General features: G+C 34.4%; 2 long non-coding RNA genes across 5 annotated transcripts; both read right to left on the bottom strand.

The window, feature by feature from the left end:
• Positions 1-3,385: 3,385 nt before the first annotated feature.
• On the bottom strand, positions 3,386-3,753 carry LOC147643213 (uncharacterized). The gene is made up of 2 exons (XR_015272223.1): positions 3,662-3,753; positions 3,386-3,569 (listed from the first exon to the last, which is right to left on the bottom strand). It is a non-coding gene; the product is annotated as an uncharacterized LOC147643213 (long non-coding RNA).
• A 2,210-nt stretch (positions 3,754-5,963) lies between these two features.
• LOC147643212 (uncharacterized) lies at positions 5,964-7,456 on the bottom strand. 4 transcript variants are annotated; one of them, XR_015272231.1, is made up of 5 exons: positions 7,069-7,456; positions 6,900-7,017; positions 6,762-6,828; positions 6,301-6,692; positions 5,964-6,236 (listed from the first exon to the last, which is right to left on the bottom strand). It is a non-coding gene; the product is annotated as an uncharacterized LOC147643212 (long non-coding RNA). The 4 variants fall into 4 exon arrangements; XR_015272232.1 differs by having other exon boundaries at positions 6,077-6,232; XR_015272229.1 differs by having other exon boundaries at positions 6,077-6,236; positions 6,313-6,692.
• Positions 7,457-7,848: the final 392 nt, after the last annotated feature.

Below are 7,848 nucleotides of genomic sequence, written 5' to 3'. Positions count from 1 at the left end.
CCCTACGGTTTGAATAATCGGCGTGTTAATACCCTCGATCTTGATCGTTGTCCGGTGCAATCAACGATTTGGCCACAGTTTGTCCCATTAGTTAAGCGACACGCAGCGATGCTCGAGAAGAATGGGGCCCCTTGGAAGGTGTCAGGAGAGAAGGGTTTTAAGACAGACCTGGAATTTAATGAATTCGGATCGCATTGGTAGACGCACTTTGACAGCGGCCCAAAGTGAACAACTCGCGGCACGCTAAACTCGTATTAATTTTAATGATATAATATGAAGAGACACGCTAAATTGTTTACAAGCCGCGCCAGAGGCGGCGATCCCAAAAAGGGGGGACGCACAGCTCCCCTGGAGATGCGTTCCAAGAGATCCGAGGAGCTACAAAGCCACCAAGATGATTATAGACCGGGACTTGCTCTCTCTCTCTCTAGACTCCTCTTCGTTCTCATTAACATTTTTAATTTTATTTTATTTAATTATACAGAAGTTTATTGCTTCCGTCGGCGTTCCGATGCGTTTTTTTTTCTTCTTTCCCCCCCTATTTCCCCCCATTTTCTTTTGCGTTAAACTGCGAACTAAGCCGAGGGTAAACCTAAAAGGGGGGTTTCCCGGGTAGGGGGAACCGGGCGCAAGAAATGCAGTTTTATAAATTATAGTTAAGAGCTGATTACACGCACTATAAACGTTTACTCTTCGCACCACGCGAGCCTCGAGGGGGCCGTCCGGCGGTGCTTAGGTCCTCTAATTGATTGGCCAAGACACTGAGAGAAAAACTATATATAATAATAAAAGAATAATAATAAAGTTCCAGCCAATTTTTGCTATAAAAGATAGGAGAATATCCTTTCTAAAAACAGTTTTAATAACAGAGTTGCTGAGGTTTGTAAAGACTTCGATCGGGGGATCGAGTTTAAAATCGACTATATATAATTTTTTAACAAATGCAATCAATTAATTTCTCAAAATTTTTTTTCGAATATAGTAAGTTTTATATAGTAACTACCAAACACAGTTTTTTATGCATCTTATACTCCCGAGAAGACCTGAAATATTCACATTTCTCTAATCAATACTTATCAATAAGTTGTAAAAAAAAGTAATTCTTTTTATCAATTTTTGTGAATATTAACCATGTAACACCTTTTTTTTTAATTTAACATTTAATAAAAATTTACGGAGATAGCTAAAAAGATTCGCCTGTTGGAACTGATCAAGAATATATATGAAATATAGTATCGAAAATTAACTGCTTTAGTAGCTTCTAACTAAAATGAAGATACAATAAAAGGTATAAAAATAGGTATAAATTTATGCAATTATTTTTATATAAAAATCGAAGGTTAAAAATCTCATAGCTAAGCTAAAAAGGCATTAATTTTAAATCGGAAAGCTGTTCTGTGCTATAAATAAAACACAATTTTTGCCAATTTTAACGATGTAACCCCTGATAAAATTATGAAATTTATTGAAAAAAATTATTTTTGCTGAACATAGCTAGATCGATTCGGCTTTTCATGCTGATCAAGAATATATATAATTTATAGGGTCGGAAATGACTCCTTCACTTTGTTTTAAGCTTCTGACTGGAATTATAATACCCTGAAAATGTATAAAAACTGGAACTTTAAGATTAAGTTTAGGATTTTTCCTTATATCATAATACTTTGTTTAAGTTCTTTTTGAAACCCAAGAAATCAAATTAAAAGATTTTCCTTTTAATTACTATAATCCTTTTCAATTTAAATACAAAATTTAACTAATACACAAATATTTCTCTCTGTGCATCTCTCGCTTGGAGATAAGATGTGGAAAGGAAGTGGGGCGTGATGGGAGTGTGGTGATCGTACACATACATAACAGACATACATACATATGCCTTTGTATGTTTACGGCCACTTATCAGTCGTCGTCTCTCAAGTCAGCACATTATACAAATTAATTAGCACCGGCTCATTACAAGTCAAACCACCCCACACACCCAAGGCTCCCTTTAGAGGCTCCCTGCCTCCCCTCTGCTAATTTTCCCCCCTCTAAAGTTTGCATTTTGCATTTTGCACACACATATTTTACAATCAAGTTGGCAACAATTTGCCGAATGCCGTTGTTCAACAAGACAATGTCTCATAAATCCATCATCGTCAACAGCCTTTTTCCTGCTAGAAGAGTGTGGGGTGGAAAATCGTGGCAAAGTGTATGTGTGTGGAAAGTGTGGAAAATTGAGTTGAAAATTGTAATAAATGCTAAAGGTAAGATGGAACAATACTGGTTATTTTTCTATTAATTCGATGTATAGGAGAAAAGTATATGGGATAATATATGTTTTTAAATTTTAACTTTATGAATATGAAAAGTTCTTGGAGAATTCACTTAAAATTTACTCAAATTTTCACAGAATTTGAGAGAGCTTCTTTCTTCATATTCTTCTGCCATTAAAAATGTATCTTTGTTATTAATAAAGGAGTTTAATCCTTATCGTGATAGTAAACTTTCAATTAAAACAACATTTTCAATTATTTTCATTAATTTCATTTAATTTAACAATTTAAAATAGTTGAATTTATATTGTCAATAACATATATTACTGACAAATTTTAATTACTAATGTTGTAGTTTTCCACCAGCACTTCTCTTGAAATCAATTTCCGTTCAATAAAATTTGGTTAAATGAATGTTGAAGTTGTAAAATACGAATGTGTCTGGGATCCTTAAATAGTTGCTATTTTTTCTCTCCTATTGATGACTTAAAGCCTGGATCTGGGGGGAGGGTTTTTTGACCAAAATTGTGAAACACAAAGGCACATTTCGAGTGAGGGCGATAGTATTTGAGTCAAAGGACTCACTCCTCTGCTGCCACTTGACTCCAGACAGCCGACATATGTACATATGTGATGTCTGTATATATAAATCTATATATATATATATGTATATATATATATTCTCGTACAGGTTAGCCTGCGTAGCCAGACGGGTAACAGGGACTTTGCAGTGAGAGCTGGTGAATATCTATCAATGTGCTTTCGGTTATTCATCAACGAAAATGTCTAAATTATTCAAATGGAAATGTGGAAATGTCGTTCGTCCTCCATGTCACCCACCGCCCCTCTCCTCCCCTCTCCGGGGCTCCTGTCAAAAGCCCGATCCTTGGGCCACTCCTGTTTTGTTTCTGTCGGTTGGACATGGTCGGAATTGATGAAGCGCCAGTAGACCGACAAACCGTTGGAGGAGAGAATTGCCTCACAGGCGGGGTTAAGTGCGATGCGATGCGGCAACCGCTAACAATGGTCCTGAGTCCTGCGTCCTTCGTCCTGCGTTTCTGTTCCTGCTGCTGCTGCCTTCCATCAAGTGCCCCCCAAAAATGGTCTCGTCCTGTCTGCCGCTCTCTCTCTTTGTATAAATGTTGACTGGATTTTATGTCTAGTCAGGGATTGCCATAAACACACACTCCGGGAATCAAAGTAAAGTATCCTTATGTGACTGAAACTTGTATATTAACAAATCGTCCTGGTTTAATTGCTACTTTTCGGGGGTCTTTTCCTATATTTTTATCTTGCTCAGTTCTTTGTAAAAGACTTCATTTGAAATAATTACACAGCTAATAAAAATATAAAAAAAAACATACAAAATTAGGTAATAATTTACTTAAATTAAGCAATATACTCACAATATATATATTCTAGCAAATTATAGCTATATTGATATCAATAAGAGATTCTTTTCCTTGATTAAGTGTCTTAATTTGGAAACCATTTCTTTGTGGCTTAAAGTTCTTAACTTAATCATTCTTGTGTTATATTAACTAAATACTTATATTGTTTGCTTGTCGTTTTGTTGCCTACTTTCATATAGTTTTATATAAATAGCTATATATTTTTTGTACTTTCCTATGTTTCAGTTTGAACTTGAATTGGTCTCACATTATGGTCGTACACTTCGATAACACATCCATTTGACAAATTCAACATCTTGGGCGTATCGGCATCCAATATCAAGTGGTCGTCAATATAGAAATCCAAATTTGTCCGATCGATATCAAAACAATTGGCATATGCCAACATTAGCTTACGAAGCGGCATCTTTTCACCAAAAACAATATCCACGCGTTCCCTCACCGATGATTGTACAACTAAATTGATACGACGCATTCTTAATATTATTACTTATATATTATGTTGAAATCTTATTAAACCAGTATTGTTTTTGAAAGAAATAGTATCTGACTTGACTGACGAATGAATTTAGAGTGACAGATGGAACAAGGCTACATAGGATTTTCAGTAATTTATGATATATTTTACTTGATTAATTTCAGAAAATAACTAGCTTGTTAATTTCAATAGGAAGTACTATTATTTCTCTAATTATAACTTAAATCTTACAGTAAATTATACTAATATTATAATAAATATTGATGTAATAACTTAAATATTTCTTTTATCTTTTTTTTATTCTCTATTTATAATTATAACTATTACTTAAATGTTATAGTAAATATTAGTAATCTTATAATAAATATTGATGTAATAACTTAAATATAGCTCTTCTTTTTTTAATTTTATAATTTATATCTATAAACATACCAAATTTTTACTCTATTTATATTTATATTTATACATAATAATTACCTAAATTTTATAGTAAATATAAAAATATAAAGTATATATTAACTTAAACTTTACTTTTATCTTGGTCTTGAATTTCCCTCTCACTAAATGTATCCTTATAGGACTCTACCTGCTTATTTATTGTTATGACGTCAGAAGTCTTGTCTTGTTTTGTGTATTTTTTTTTTTTTTTTGTTGTTTTTTGTACATTTAGTAATGTCTGAGGTTAAGCCGAAGGTTAAGGTGGAAGCCAGAATTGCTTGTAATTGTTTTTGTTGCTGCACAGCGCCTGTTTAAATGTTTGTCAAAGGAAAAAAAGACGTGTCAACTGGCGCCGTTGTTGCTGTCTTACCCCATCAGTGTCCCCTGCTGTCCTTGTCCCCTGAACATCTCCCTGTCCTTGTCTCCCATACCTCTCCCTGTCCTTGTCCCCCTTCTCCATCTCTTTCGCATCTCTTCGGACAGGTCCCCAGGCTCAGACAAAGAAAAATGGTCCACGTTTCATTGAAGCTATCTATGTTCGTCTAGCAGTTACGAATGTATTCAGAAAGATAGTTACTAATTTATAATATTAGTTATTAAAAAAATATAATAAAATATATACCCAAACTTATGCAACAAATATATTTAAAGAAGAGGTAATTTATTTTAAAGAAATTAAGAAAATATGACCTCATTTTAGCACTTTTTAACTAATGTGCTTTTCTTTTGCTCTATTAAGACATTCTCTCTTCTTGTTGCTTACACTTTCCCATTTAAATATTTAATCATAATTCTTAAATATTATAAATTTAACCTCTGCTGTTTTTATGGGCTTTTTGTTGTTGTTTGTGTTTTTTTTTTGCTGAGGGCAAGGCAGCGAACAGGATAAAATTCGCTGTTTACATTCTCTAATTTCGCTTGTTCATTGTCCAGCGAAGCGTTTCGCGTGCATCACACACCCCCGCCCCCTCATCCGCACACCACCCCCTCCTTCCTCCTTCCATGGCACCTTAACCCCACTTTAGTCCCCCATCGAAGGCCAGAGAGAGAGAGAGAAAAAAAAAGAAAAGAGAAGCAAACTTTGTTTGGCTGACCGCTGGTTGAAATTAAGCCGAGTATCCATATCCGTTGTCTCAACAGCAGTTAACACACACCTCCTCCTCTCGGAAGCTAACCCGCCTGGAAACCCGCCTGGAAATCTCCTCTTCCCCTGGAAGTTCACTTTGGGAAGGCCCCATCTTAACCCTTAAGGTGTTGGGGTATTGAAAATGGTAATAATTAACTTAAGCTTAGGAGGGAAAATATTTTTAAATACCAAGAATATATAACTTATAAGTTCAAGTTTCTTGGTATGTAATATTTTGTTTAATAAATAATTAATACTATTTAATGGAATTTTTCTTTAATTTTTTTTTACCTTTTTCTTTGGTATTAATTTTTATAAATGTAATAAAAATGAAATCCAGTTCATACAATATTTACAAGTAATATATAGTGTTTACAAAAAGTCTCCCTCATGGGTTAATTTGCGGGGTTTTTTTGGGGGCCCCCGCTTAACCCCCTGATGGCCCCACATTCGTAGCTTCTTTTGCTTCTTTTAGGCAGAGGCATTGGCGGCGTTGAACATCTTCTCTTTGCTTTTCATTTGGCTGCCTGGCAAAAGATTTCAAAGTAATGTTACATCAACTGGAAAACACTTGCACACACACACTCACACACACACACATACCGAGTAAGGCATACAGTGGAGCCTCGCTTAACCCATGCTGGCACCTGCCTGCCTGGACATCTCCTGACAGGATGCGCCTTTGTTCTTCTGCCTCAGTCAGCATTTTCGTCTCTAATTTTTCAGTGTGTTTTTTTCTTTCTTGTATCTTGCTTTTGTTTCCCCTTTACGCTCTCACCTCCCCCCTCCAGTGCACACTGTACAGTGTTCACATATCGATGTACTCGCAGAAGGAGCCACCTTAATGTGTGTGTCCATAGGAGCCTAATTCGATTAAAGTGGACCCAAAATCGAATGGAAAACTCATTGGAAGGGCAATTGTTTGGTCTTCAAAATGTGTTGGTTTTTGTATTTATGGAGCTGCGGTTTTTTTCTTCTTATATCTAAAAAAACCTATTAAAAGGAATAACTAAATAAACTTTTTATAGAAAAATTAAGTTGACTATTTTTACCGCTAGCATGTTATGTGGGAATTCACCAATCCAGGTCCTAGTATGCTTTTGTTTTATAGCTTAAATTCTAAGGGGAATAAAATAATTGAAATACACATTTAAAAATATTAAAAAAAAGTAATAAATAATAATGCTTACAAGGCTTCCAATGATGTTTTCCAGGCTTAATTATTTTCTTGGCTAAATGGTTATATTTCTAAACCATTTTCTTATAATCTATATTTGTTGCTTATATTCCCTGCATACAGCTTGTTTCCTGTATCAAATAAATTGTAATAATTTTTTCTATATACCTAAATTCAAATACCTTTATAATATTGTATAACTGGATTCCTTGCTTATGTTTTAGTCTTGAATGGTTCTTAATATCTCTCAGTAACTTCGATAATACCTCCCGTCTTGATATGCAAGTGATAAGCCGTATCGGTGTCCACAATCAAGAGGCCGCGAGTGCGAAAGTAAAGTTCATTGCGATCGAGCCCGAAATGGGCGCAATAGACCGTCATCATTCTGATGAGGTGCATGTGGATAGGAATGGTAAACTGCAAGTCACTCCTGTCCGGGGATACCAACGTAATGGTTATGTGGATATCCGGGTCAAATTGATTATTAAGATCAACAATATTCATTTTGGAAAAACGAGTTTACTGATTCACAGACAAATGGAAAGTGGCACTAGAGAACCTGGTTGTTTAGTTATGTCAAAGCAAATTTAAGAAAAGGCTACTATGTTAAATATTTATTCAAACTTGCACTTATCAGACAAAAAAAAAGGGATATTTTAGGTGAAAATGTTTAACATTTCAATGTTTGTCAATTAAAAATGAATATTCGCTTATACATAAATGAAGTGATTTCATCTCTAATTAGAATATTTGGTTTGATTTACTTCACTTATTTTAAGATCTTCTTATTTAATCATCCATAAACCTATTTTAAATGATAATTCATAGAACTTTTTTATACTTTCAATTCAAAATCTATTTTTCCATACAAAAACATCATAAACTTTCATACCTAATTATAATATATGTTCTGTTTGTATACTATTTTAATATCTGATCTTAATTTAGAGGCCAAAAAGCCT

Source organism: Drosophila serrata, unplaced genomic scaffold (genome assembly GCF_035046125.1).
Source record: "Drosophila serrata isolate PLE 108 unplaced genomic scaffold, ASM3504612v1 contig_276, whole genome shotgun sequence".
Taxonomy (NCBI): domain Eukaryota; kingdom Metazoa; phylum Arthropoda; class Insecta; order Diptera; family Drosophilidae; genus Drosophila; species Drosophila serrata.
Note: the sequence above shows the minus strand (reverse complement) of the source record. Positions and strands in the feature narration are given on the sequence as shown.